Genomic DNA, 14,400 nt, shown 5'->3' on the forward strand with positions numbered 1-14,400 from the left:
TTGGTTAAATAATCTCTCTCTTAGAGCTAGCAATTGGAAGATCCAGGATCTGAACAAAATAATTTGGACTCCCAAATATATTCTTGCTTTCATCACTATGCTCTGTTGTCTCTAACCAAGTAACTAACTTATTAACTAACTTGATCATCCTCAAAGGTAAGCATGATGCTTTACTATGTTTGGAATGAGTTGTAGGTGATCCTGACATTGATACCCTCAGGACCAAGCAGCTGTGCACCTAAAGGTACACACATTCTGAAGAAAAGGACAGCAAGCCTGGCATTAAATCACAAGAGAGTATGTTCTAAACAGAGAAATCATTCTACACTTGTAACCATGGTAAAGTTTTCAAACATGCATTGACATTATCTTTGAATTATCATGAGATTGAAGAACAAGTTCTGTGGACAGTTACAAGTACTAAAGTTGTTGTGAAGTAATTCCCCTTGTTGTGAAGTAATTCCCCTTTAAAACTTTAGTAAACTCTGATACACCGAAGCTTGGGTGAGTAGTGATTCCTTATGGATGTCAAGAGAAGGGGTGAGTTCCAGTACACAGAGCAGAAATCATCCATAAAAAATAAACTTTGAAAATTAGCCTAATTCAGCAAAGACAGCTTCCATCCAGAGGAAAAGCTGTAAAGCTGGCAACTGCACCCTGCACCCCTATCTCACACATTCTGCTCCAAGTCCCTAGAGAATTTAGGAGGGATGCAGGAGCTTCTCTTGTTCTGAAATATAGTTGTCAAAGGACAGAGTGCTTTAATTGATCACTAAGTTACACCTTTAATTAAATTTATTCTTAAGTGAAATGAGGGGCCCCAGGAGGTACAGTGCTTCTAGTTTCTGAACAAATATTCAAAAGATACGCAACATGCTAAGAACTTTAGCCAACTCATTTCTAAGATTCTAAAAATCTATGAATAATAGGAAAAAATTTGTGTTCTTTGGTGCCATTTAAAACCAATAGGAAAATTGTTTTATACCTATGGGGAGGATTCAAATTCTAAGAGGACTTGATCATGCCATCTCATTCAGGAAAATTACATTATAAAGCATTTATTTGAAAGTCATCAGAGGCTTGGTAAAAGATCTTCCTCATTAACAGTCATTGTGAACTTTAGTTTCTAGTGATGGCATAGTAAAGCAGTATAAACATAACTCTTTGCATTATCTCTCTTAATTAAAAAAAAACAAAGTCTATAATTATTTCAACTTGGTTTACAGTAAAAACAATGAACATTTCTCATAGAAAAAGACTCTGTGTGCTAGAAATATCTTGTTTAAATTTCAAAACAAAGATATAAGTGCGAGGGAGAATCAATGTTCCAAAAACATAGGCACTTGAATACTAACAAGTCATGAGAGTAAGAGTATCTCTGTCTGGTGGGATTGCAAATTACTGCAACCTTTGTGGAAAAGAATTTGGAGATACCTCAAACAGCTAGAAATAGAAATACCATTCGACCCAGCAATAGCATTGTTAGGCATCTACCCAAAAGCACATAAGACATTCTATTATAAAGACATCTGCACCCGAATGTTTATGGGAGCACAATTCACTATTGGAAGGACATGGAAACAACCCAAGTGCCCGTCAATTCATGAGTGGATAATCAAAATTTGGCATACGCTCACAATGGAATATTACTCAATTCTAAGAAACAACAGTGAGCTAGCACCGTTTATGCTATCCTGGATTAAGCTTAAGCCTGTTATCCAAAGTCAGGAGATAGAAGGTCAGAAAAATGGGCTCCACATGTACTTGCCATCAAATTGGTACTGACTGATTAAAACTATGGTGCTCAAATGGTGGTAATCCTCACCAGGGATTCCGGGGTCGGGGGAGACCCACATTTTAGGGATGTGGCAATCATTGTGGAGGTGGAGGGCTTACCTCTAACCCTTCTTAGGGAGAGGCAAAGATATAAAATGTAACCAAAGTGTCAAAAAAAACCCACAAAAATGTTTATCGGGTGGGGGGCAGGTGGGAGGGGGGAGGAGGGGATGGGTGTACACTTACATAATGAGTGTGATGCGCACCACCTGGAGGATGGACACACTTGCAGCTCTGACAACGGTGGGGGGGTGGCAAGGGCAATAAATGTAACCTTAACAATATTTATAGACACATAATATGATGAAGTAAAAAGGAAAAAAAAATAAAACAAGTCATGAGAGAAGAAAATGAAGAAGGAAAAGTAAGAAATAATAAAATAATTTTTTATTACTGATTAATCAAAGTGAATTTTTTAAGAGTCATGACACTACTTTTGAGGAGCAAATGCCCTACAGATACCAACCTAACAAAAATGCTAGCAGAAAGATTCAGGGTAACTTTAATCTGAGATATAAAAGTTATCACACACAAAAAACAACACCCCAAACCATGAGGTCATTTGGGGTTTTTCTATGATTATGTATAGTCATAAGTCATTGCAGAGCCTTCTTTTTATTGAGGCAAAACTGAAAATGTAAATGGGAGAATATAGAATATTTAGTAGATTTAAAAATATATATCCCTCTTTTGTTTCTACCAATATGGTAGGCTAGATATCTTGAAAAATTTCCCAATGTAAAATATCTAGAAATGAAGAAGACAAAAATGTCATATATCTGTTTAGGCATATATTTGAGGTTAAACAAAATGGGAAAAGTCCCTAGAAACTAAAAGCAAAGAAAAATGTAAACCAAAGTAGCAGGATTATGTTGAAGTTTAGGGATGCTGAAGCCATGAGGATTAGGAAACAAGTTGGGAGTGGGAATTGACACACACATCACGTGAAAGCAGGGCTCTCTAAAGGCTATAGCACATGCAAAAGAGCGAACCTTGAAAAATAGTCTAATCAGAAGCTCAAGGAACCACAAATACTTACCTAGATTCGGGTATAGGCTGAGTTAGAGATCTCTTCATAATCGCCATCTTAACAAACTATGGTTTTGAGTTTAACTATATACTACACAGAAGATCAGGGAAACTCTAGCCAAAAAACTGTTTCAAAGTTGACCTGGATTTTTAGTGCCCCAGGCCCTAGACAAAAGCAAATATGCATTCTCTCTGAATATGCTTTCAACTAAAGGCTGCTGTGTTGCCACAGAAAGTACCCAACAAAATTGCAAAATACACAATGAAACAAGCCAACATAAATGAATCAGAAGCAAAACACAGCTAAAAGAAACCTCTCTCAAATAAAAGATTGGATACAGAATATAAACTATATATTAATGCATGCAAAATAATAATATCTAAATGTGTTCTCTGTTTAAAGTGTGCAAAGAAATTAACATAACTATTGTGTAGAAAATAAAAAAAACAAAGACCTATCAAAATAAGAGAGCCAAATACAACATCTCACAATAAAAAAAAATCATACAAATTAAAAACTAAAAGTATACTAAAATAGCAGATTACACACACAAAGATACAACTTAAAAAATCACTCAGCTTAAAAAACAGGTAAAAAATATAAAAGAAGTTTTAAAACTATTGGACATAGGATGAGAATGTATAACAAATATTAAATTAGAGTCCTACAAACAAAGACTAGACAGAGGGAGGAGGAATATTCAGAGATAATGTCTGAAGTAATAGATTTCTCAAACTTAGTGGAAGATATATCTCTAATTCAAGAATAATATATCTCAAGCAGAATTTTGAATATATATATATATCTATATATATCTACATATATATATCATATCCATACTGGACATATTATCAAAAGACTACAGAATAACACAGATAAAGCCAGACATTAAAATCTGTCTGAGATGAAAAAGACAAAAAAAATAATTTGATGAACTACAAAGAAAGCAATTAAACCAACATCAAGAACAAGAGTAGAAATTGAAAAATTAAATATACAATGATGTGTTTAAAGTGCTGAGAAAAAATAACATAGATATAGGGTTGTATAACCAACTAAGTTCTTATCAAAGAAAAATGCAAAAACTAAATAAATAAATTTCAACACAACCTGAGAGAGTTTACCACTAATGAATAGTCAGAAAGAAAACCAAAACAAGATGAAAAACTGAGATGCAAAAAGAAATTTTGAACAGAGAAATTGGAAAATATGTGAGTAAATCTATATATAGATTGTATATATTGTTAAATATAACAATATTATAACATCTAACTTTAGAAATTAAAAAAAATAAGTGTTACTAAAGCACTAAAAAATAACAAGTACAATAATAGGAGGTGATAGTGTTGGCTCATTCTAATATCTTTGGATTTTTTGAGAAAGGTAATAGGATTTTGACTTTAAACTGTGGAAAGTAATATGAAGATACCTTGGGAGTGTTACAAGTAGATCTACCATTTGATCCAGCAATTCCATTACTGAACATCTACCCAAAAGATCAAATGACACTCTACAAAAGGGACACCTGCACTTGAAAGTTTATAGCATCACAGTTCACAATTGCAAAGTTGTGGAAACAACCCAGGTGCCCATAAATACATGAGTAGATTAATAAAATGTGGTATATGTATAGCATGGAGTACTATTCAGCTCTAAGAAAAAATGGTGATATAGCACCTCTTGTATTTTTCTGGATAGAGCTGGAACCCATTCTACTAAGTAAAGTCTCTCAAGAATGGAAAAACAAGCACCACATGTACTCACCAGCAAATTGGTATTAACGGATCAACACCTCAGTGGACATAATGAATAACATTTATCAAGTGTAAGGTGGGTGGGAGGGGGGAGGGAGGAATGGGTATATACAAACATAATGACTGAGATGTTCAACATTTGGGGAATGGTCACGCTTGAAGCTCTGACTCAAGGGGGAAGGGGGCCATGGGCAATATATGTAACCTTAACATTTATACCCCCATACTATGCTGAAATAAAATAATAATAATAATACATTTAAAAAATAAATAAATAAATAAAATAGAAAAAAAGTATATATATTGAAATTTTAAAGAAAGTTCAATAAAAGATAAAGCAAGTGTCATGGATGAGGGAGTACAATAGAATAATAATAAATAGCAATCCAAAAGAACTTAAAAACTCAGCTTAGAAAATACAAAATAAATAGCCACATAATAGTATGGTTCTAAAAATACAAATGTACCAGTTATAACAGGAAATGTAAATGGACTATGCTTTCCAGTTAAAACAAAGATTGGAAAATTCTTGCTATGTGCTATTTATAAGAGACATACATGAAATGTAAAATCTAAAGTTTGAAGTAGAAGTATAACACAACAAGGTTAGTACATATACAAAAAATTACAGGCCAGTCTCTCATGGGTAGAGATACAAAACTGGTTCCAAAAGGGTCATAGATCTCATTGTGACAGATAAAAATATTAAAGGTTCTAGATTTTAACATAGCAAAATGGTATCATGACCTTGGAAAAGGAAAATATTTTTAAGGAAGACTCAAAAAAGTAAGAAAAGTAAAAAAAGTGGCATATAAATTGAAAATCATTACAAGTAAGAGCATGTTTATCAAAAAAGGTCATCAACAGAGAAAAAAAACAACCTTCAAATTAGAAGACATTTGTAAACCATATATCCAACAAAAGACTCTTACAATCAAAGAAAAAGAGAGATAATTCAAATACTGATAGCAAAAGACCTGGAAAAGCATGTCCCAGAGAGCACCACCCAACTTCCAGCAGACATTACTGCACAATGTCATTAGTCAACAGGGAAACAGCAATTTAAATCACAGTGCTGTATCTATGGGACACTTACTAGAATGGCTTAAAATTTTAAAAACTGAAAAGTATTAGGAAGACGTAGAACAACTGCAACTATCGTACACTTCTTGTGCAAGGGTAAATTGCTATAAACGCTTAGGAAAACTTTCAATATCTCTAGATCTTATACACACTCTGTTACCTAGCAATTCCATTTTTAGGTAGAAACCCAAGAGTAGTGTATTCATATGTACACAAAAAGCATGGATTGAGTACGTTCATAGAAGCATTGTTCATAATACCAAAAAACCCAAATGTCTATGAACAATAGAACTGATAAATTGTGGTCTTTTCATACAATGAATACTATAAAGTACCAAAAAAGAATAGTTACTGCTACATACAACAACATAAATCAATCTCACAAATATTATTTGAGTTAAATAAAAATACAAATGCAGACATACTGTATTGTTTCAATAATATAATATTTAAAACAATTAAAACTAGTCTATCCTGACCAGAGTAGGAACAGAGATTGCCTTTGTTCTTGACTAAGAAGAGTTATGACTAGGAAGAGATAAGATGCACCCAGAATGCAGATATTATTCTATTTATTGATCTGAGTAACTGTTACTAAGGTCAGTTCACTTTGTAAAAGTCTATAAGGCTATAAATTTGTGATTTGTACGTGTAAGACATAATTTGAAAAAATGTTTATTCTATTCTCTCTTACTTTCCACCCTTTGATTTGGTGCTGGTGCCTCCCATTGGCTGAATCCTTTGAGAAGCCAGAGAGAAAGAAGCTAATTGATGGAGTGAGTATAAGTTCAGCCTTCCAGGGCACTGATCAGGCCACTGAGAAGTAGACAAAAATGATCACACAAGTGAGTAAATTACATCTGAAATAAGCATACAGTGGCATATCATATACCAGTACAAATTAGAGCTATATGAATCATGAATAATACACAGACACAATATTAAGCACAAAAGTGGACTACATAAACAAAGTACAGTATGATATAGGTTTTCATAATTTTTTTAAATATGGAAAAATATTATTTATTATTTGGAGAAGCATTCATGTAGTAGAGAGAATAAAGAATAAACCAATGATTGAGGATAATAAATAACAAATTCAGGATAATTTTTTTTTTGTAGGGAGGCTGAATGTGGAATGTGGTTGTAGAGGGCTTTTACTGTGTTTCTCATGTTTTCTGTCTTAAGATACATGAGGTACATAGTTGTTTATTGAATCACTCCATATCCCTTTGTGAATATGTAAATATTTCATAATAAAAGGTAACAAAAAATCCACCACCACTCTCATTATAATTCTGCAATATATTGTTATAATATATAGTTAATAAAATTAGTTAATTTTATTAGTTAACGAATTTATATTCGCTAACAGTATTGTATATAACATAATAATAATTTTTCATGGTATTACTACAAGTGGGTACAAAACCAAATTAACCATTCAAATTTAAAGATAATTCTTGTTACCTGTCATTGAAGAAGCACCTGTGTAATTGCTTACACACTGGACAGGCCCTAGTAATATGATACATCCTTTGAATTGTTCACTCCAGGACCAGGGACAAGTTTTAGATGCTCCTTTTGTAATCAACTATATATAGTTGTCAAAGTTACTCAGGGATAATAGGATAAGATGTGACTTTAAAACAGAGCAGAGCTAATGGTCTACATGGAGCTTTAATCCTAAATTTAACCTCATTAGCCTAATGCTCTCAGAAATAAACTTACTTTAGTGAATATATATATCCTGCATAAACTTTTTATTATGTAATATTTATATCTATTAATATAAATATCAAAGATATCTACTATCAAATGACTATCCTGATTTGTGTTTCCTAAAAGTTATTTAATCTATCTGCATTCTCTTCGAGGAATACTTTCAGATCTTCTTTCTTTCTTTCTAATTATTTGCCATGTTAGAATTTACTTCCCTAGTTCCTATCTTTATCCTTGAAATAATACCTAATAGAGCTGTCCTTTATTTTGTAAGCATAACAAAGCCTATATGTTGTGTAATCCCAGAGGCTTTCTGATGAGTGCTGCATAAGTTGAGGTCCATTTAACAAATATGATCTCATGCACTGTCAGCATATGTGTACTCACTATAATTAAAATGCAATAACAAGAAATGCATGGCAAATGAGTTTTAAACCTCTACCAATATATGAAATAACTTTTCCCTTCCAGGGTCAATTGAACCACATTTCTCACTTATTTTGCCCTTTGTCTCCACATAGTCTATAATACTGAGGGGAAAATTCCCATTCTCATTACAGAGTAACACTATAATAAATTAATTTCATTGCTCAAGCTAAGTACTTTTAAATATTACTATTTCTATGGCAATCCCACTTCCATTTAATATACTGGAAACTATCTGCAGCCCTTTTATTCAAACTACATTCTTAATGTTATCAAGTGCAAGCAAATTGTGGCTACACCAATCATAGCATGACAATTCTTGAATTAATATTCTTAAATAATGAGGATAATTTCGGAAATGCTATAGCATTTTCTCTAAGCACAGGAAGAATTAATTTCCTGTGTCTCATGATCAGAAAACCTGAAGATAAAAAGTGGAAAAAAATCAGCATTCAAATATTTGGCCTCAGAAGAAAAAGCTGGAACTTGGATATTTTTCTTTGATTAAGACTTGCATTTTTTCAGCTAAAGCAGATTTTCTATGCTCTTATTGCTACTTCCATGGCAGGTACAAATAGGCCCTCCACAAACATCTTTTGCAGCTAAAGCATTCCACTGTGTAGATTAACTTCAAGACTGAATTTATTTAGATAACACTCTTCTTTCTAACAGTGCAAGCACATTAACTTCATAAATAGAATTTTCTATAATTTGTTTCATTCAAATTATTGACATCATATGGACACATCTTTGGTTTGAATGAACAAAATAAATCATTTGCCACTTGCATCCTAAGAGTAGTAAGAGAATAGTTATAAGTTTTTGTTATTGTTATTGGACATTGTGTTATTTACTTACCTCCAAAAGAAACATTTTATGTTGTAGCTTTTAACCTTCAGTTTTGTTGTATATCTCATACAATTTTTAAAAGAAAGAAAGAAAAAAAGTGGGGAAAGAAGGAAGTGAATAAATTCAACATAATTGAGATCAACATATTAAGTAAATATTACCAATAAATAGTTTTTAAAGCATGATTTTAAGGAAAAGAATAAAGACTATTATATTTCTTTATTTTTTCCATGTCAGTTAGCTGTTCTTTATCAGCTACTAATATATATTAATAATTTTTAAAGCCCTGGTACTTTTTTAACACCAAGTAGGAATGCAATAATTCATAGATGAATTAAATTAAAAGGGAAAGAAGTTCTCAATGTTTTAAAATTTATTACAGATGAAAAGATTAGTGACAAGGAAATAGCTTCACCTACTTCCTAAACTTTTCTTAAATATAGTAATTTCTTTCTCCTTACTTTGTAACTAAAGTTTTTGGAAGCTAAAATAAATTCTTTAATTGAAAATGTGAATAAGAAGACAATTAAGTTAATTGACATTAATTCACAATATTTAATATTATTTTGTAATCTATTGTACATGTGTGTTTAATTATGTCTTTTATGTCTTTTGTGATGGCTTTACCAATTAGATTCACTTATGTGATTTTATTTTAAGGTCACAGAGTTCAGAAAGTTGCCTTATTTATCTATGTAAGCACTGTGCTGGCAGGTATTACATCTTGTATACAGTAGTACGTTACTTAAAATGATTCACACATTTCTTTCATATTCAAGGCACCATACTAGAGGTTGAACATAGACAAATTAGACATAGTCTTGGCTCTCTAACAACAATTTATAATAAATCAAGAGAAACAAATTGTAATCAATTGATACATACTGTAATAATATTTTAGGCTATGTTCTATGGAATCCTCTAAGGATGTAACTAATTAAGGGAGGGTAGGGAAGACTTTCTCAGCAGGGCATATGTGAGCCGAAAGTTAAGAAACAAGTAGACAGGTGGAATTCCATGCAAATGAGGAAGATTTCCAAAGTACAGTCACTATGGACCACATGCATGACATTTATTAATACCTGTTTCTAGTTACTTCCTTTTTGCCTTCTTATGATTCAAGTTTGATTAAATTATAAGTAAATTTACTTAAAAATAAAACAACGTAGTAATTCCACAAATAAAAACCCATTATCATCTGCCACAATATCAAGATGAAATTAAGAAATAGATACATTGAAAATAAATAAAATTGTTATATATAGCTCCTGTTGCTACCAAAGATTCTATTCCTCAAGTCTGCATTCCTTTTCAAAGAGAGAATATAACACAGGGAACTAGGAAAACAGACACTTGTTTGAAGAAATAACAAAACAGATGCTGCTATGAATTTATCTGTGTGCCCCTGAATTTATACATTGTAACCTTAGTACCTAATGTATTTGGAGAAGGGACCTTAGGAATTACTTAGATTTAGATGAGGTAATGAGGGTGGAGCCCATAGTGCCCTTATAAGAACAGACATCAGATCTCTCTCTCTCTCTCCCCTAAGTCCTTTCTTCATATGAGGACATAGAGAGAACTGGGGAGGTGTCCATCTGCAATCAAGGAAGAGAGCTGTTGTTAGATCAATCATTCTGGCACTTTGATCTTGGCCTTCCAGCCTCCAGAACTGTGAGGAAAAATATTGTTTAAGCCCCACAATTTATGGTATTTTGTTATAGTAGCCCAAGCAGACTAAGACAGATGCCAAGAAAACTGAAAATTAAAAAATGTTTACAAATTGCAATATTATTTGATTAATGATATGTATGTGCACATAACTATCCACCTACCAGGTCTAACCTATGATAAGTGAAATGTGAAGATTTTTGGAAACTATGACAGTACTCATAAAGATAGGTATAGAAATATGAATGGTGCAGCAAGTAGCCTTTTAAAACAAACTTAAGGTATGTTTTTTGGGGGGGATATAGTGATATAAGTGTTAGAGGATTTTTCCTGGCCTACATTATTTAGACAACTTTATTATTTGTATTGTTATTTAACAGATCACCACAAACTAAGCAGCTTAAAAGAGCACACATTTATCATCTCACAGTTCCTAGGGGTCAGGAGCCCAGGCATAGCATAACTGGGTCTTCTGCTCAGAGTTTTGCAAGGCTGCAATCAAGACATCGGCTTAGCTGCATTCTCATCGGGAGACTAAACTAGAAAAGAATTTGCTTCCATGCTTACTCAGGTTGTTGAGAGAATTCATTTCCTTGTGGCTAAAGGATTAGGGGTACTAACTTCTTGCTGGCCATGAGCTGAAACTTCTCTCAGGTCCTAGAGGCCATTCGCACTCTTAGAAACCATCTTAGTTCCCAAAGGCTGCCATTGTTCCTCCTCACATGGGCTTTCCCACCATAGCTGATTGGTTACTCAAGTGAGCAAGAAAGACAGTCCCTAGCAGCAAGAGAGAGTCATTTATACATACATATACATATATACACACGTATATAGATACACATATAAATATGTATAATAATGTAACCACGGGAGTGACTATTCCATCAGCTTTGCCAAATCAGGGTGGTTACAAGCAAGTTGGAGGTCCTGCGAACACTCAAGAGGAGGAGATTTTAGAAAGGCATGAACACAGAAGGTAAGGATTATGGAGGGCTGCTCTAAAGTGAGTCTGGTGCAGCAGTCTGATGTAGATTTCTCCAATACACACACTTAAATTCTCCTAACTTCAGACACTGAAAAGAAAAAAAAAAAAACCATAGTGATTTTAAATTTGAATATGAAGGAAAATTACAACCAATTATGCAAAACCTGATCTCCAAACTTCATCCCAAAGTAGAAAATTACTAGGATCTGGGTGTAGCATTTATGAGTGTGGATAGCTTTTAATGAATATACTGATAAAGATTACTTCTGGGCATGGGCAGGTTGCTGCCAGTCCCCAGTGTCATTTGGTTAGTTTGTTATTCTGAGCATATGACAGTCCAATGCTCTGACTGGAGCTAAGCCTCCTTATACTTTCTCATCTCTCCCTCCTTCAGCACCATCAAAGTAAGGATCATTGATGAATCTCTTTTTGAAAGAAGAGGAGGAAGAGGAGGAAGGAGGAGGACAAGGAAGAGGAGGAATGGGGAAGGAAAAGGGAAGGGGAATGGGAGGAGGAGAAGGGAAGAAGAGGAATATTTCATTCAGCATAAGTTAACTTAAGTAACAGACCAAAACCTGTTTTACCTTTCACTTTAATCACAATCAGATAATTACCGAAAGAAACGTTAAAACACATTTTATGTTCTGAGAATTCTTAAGCAGGCAAAAGCCCTGTTTTGGAAGGCTTTGCAGTGCAGTGCACAGGCATATTAATTCATCATTTGGGCAATGGTGGGGGGAAGAGTGCAGTGTAGTCAATGATGGCAGTAAGAGAAGAAACTGACAGTGGAGACCATTTAAGAGACAACTGTAGTAACACATGAAAGGATGATAATGAAGTGAGCTAATGAAGAAGATAAAATTTTGACTTAAGAAGGGATAGAAGGATGAGAAAGAGAAACATGTCCAAGATAACACTGAAGTGTAGAACAGGAATGGGAGTAGGAGTGACTCCATGACAGGCTAAACCTCCTAGAGTAGGCCTAAGTTTCGGTTTCCCAAACGAGGGTTCTCCCCCTTCCCCGAAACGACGCTGATTACAACTGGGGAGTCCCAGGGCTCAGAATCGACCAATAAGGAGCCAACACAACCTCGGAGCCAACCAGTTAGGAGCCAACCCAATCAGCCACTTTTAAAGCAGCGAATGAACTAAGGGGGGAAGGAGGGATGGTGTGTCCTGCATATATAACCCACAAAAAAGGTATAAAAGCTCAACCTTTACCCCAGAGCAGGGTTCTGGTCCGGAGGGAGGCCACAGTGTTGGTGCTCTGGGACTTGGACCCTAGCTGGAGCTAGCCAATAAACTCCTTTGTTATTTGCAGCCTGGGTGACTCTGCCTCTCTGTTCCTGGGGCTGAGGGAAACCAGCTCTAACAGAAGCATTCAGAAATCTGTGGACTTGAATAAGAAACATACATAAGAAGCAAGAAGCACGAGAATGAAGTTTGAGCTGTGGCTAAGAAACTGACACCAACCAATTTTGGGAAAAGTGTAATTTAGGAATGAGAAAGAGAAAGGAAGTACTAATTCATTTTAACCTGCTTGTATTTTAAAAGACATACCAATAGTCATAATGTATTCATAAAAATCCGAATGAATAAGAAAAATGGAAAAAGGGTAAGTAAAATAACATTGGCATTAGGTACCTCAAAGAGAAAGAGAAAAGGTTTTGTGATATTGAAGGCCTTAAGATTCTTTCCTTATTAATAAAATAGAGTTCATGGTCAGCTCATAGACGAAGAAAGACTGGTGATCAGAAATTAAGCAATGTCAGTATTTTATAAATGTGAACAGAAATGTATTAAATTGTGACATTTATCTGCTCACTACTTTGATAACATAGATCTATTCTATTTTTAATCTTGAATAATTTAAAAAATTGCTCTACATTAAATATTTAACCTATTCAAAATTATCCTGTCCCAAATATATCAATTAAATGCATACATTATATGCAAGATCACTTTTATTAAACCAAATTAAATATTGAACTAAATTTAATAATTAAACTGGATTTCATATTAGATCAATTTAACACACAGTGTAAAAAGTTCAGTTTGTGCAAGAATGAAAGGGTAACTGAAATAAATATTGGATAGGTTAAAAAAGAAATGACTGTGAATTTAGTTAATAAAAAATCCAACATTTAAAATTTTAAGATAATATTTGTATGTCATATGCATGTGTATGTATGTATACATGCGTATGTGTGTTTGTGTATCACTGAGCTGATGCATAGAAAGATTAAAACTTATGTTACTTAAGTAGACCCCTATTCTATAAATATCTAGATATTCCTGACCTCCCAAAATTGCCAGGCACCACCATACCATATATTTTCTCCCATAAAATGCAGTTAGATAGAACTGAAAAATCTAAATTATCTCTTACAATTCCCAATGAGAACTACCATACTCATAATAAAAGATGAGTTGAGACAGTTGATTTATTCATTCATTGAAAAAAAGATTATAGAACACTTAATTGTTCCAGGATGAGAAAATAGAAATGAATAAAACACAAAATGTCCTTGACTTTATAGAGTTTTATTCTAATGGGGCAGGGGTACAAACAAATAAGCACCTAATGTGTCATTTGATCACAAGAGATAAAAAGAAAAACAAAAGAGAGTAAAGAAGACAGAGATTAGTAAGGAAATAAATGATATTTTATTTGGCCTAGTAAGGAAAGGCCTTTCTAAGAAGGTGATATTTTGGCATAATGAAATGAGGTAGTAAGTCTTTCAGACCTACAAGAGTTGTTAATGCTCAGGGTTGAAGGTAGGTTCTGTGGTTTGAATGTGTCCCCCAAAATTTCCTTCATTAGAAACTTAATTGCCAATGCAACAGCACTGGGAAGTGGGGCCTAATAAGAAGTGATTGGGTCATAAAACAGAGCCCTCAGGAATGGATGAATAATGTTATTACAGGGACAAGTTAGTTATCTCAAGAGTGGGTTATTATAAAGGAAATCCAGCCCTGGATGATTCTCTCACACTCCATCCTTCCACCCTTCTGGTACAGGATGACCTGCATCAAATGCTGGG

The sequence above is a fragment of the Microcebus murinus genome, chromosome 5 (assembly GCF_040939455.1).
Source record: "Microcebus murinus isolate Inina chromosome 5, M.murinus_Inina_mat1.0, whole genome shotgun sequence".
NCBI classification, from domain to species: domain Eukaryota; kingdom Metazoa; phylum Chordata; class Mammalia; order Primates; family Cheirogaleidae; genus Microcebus; species Microcebus murinus.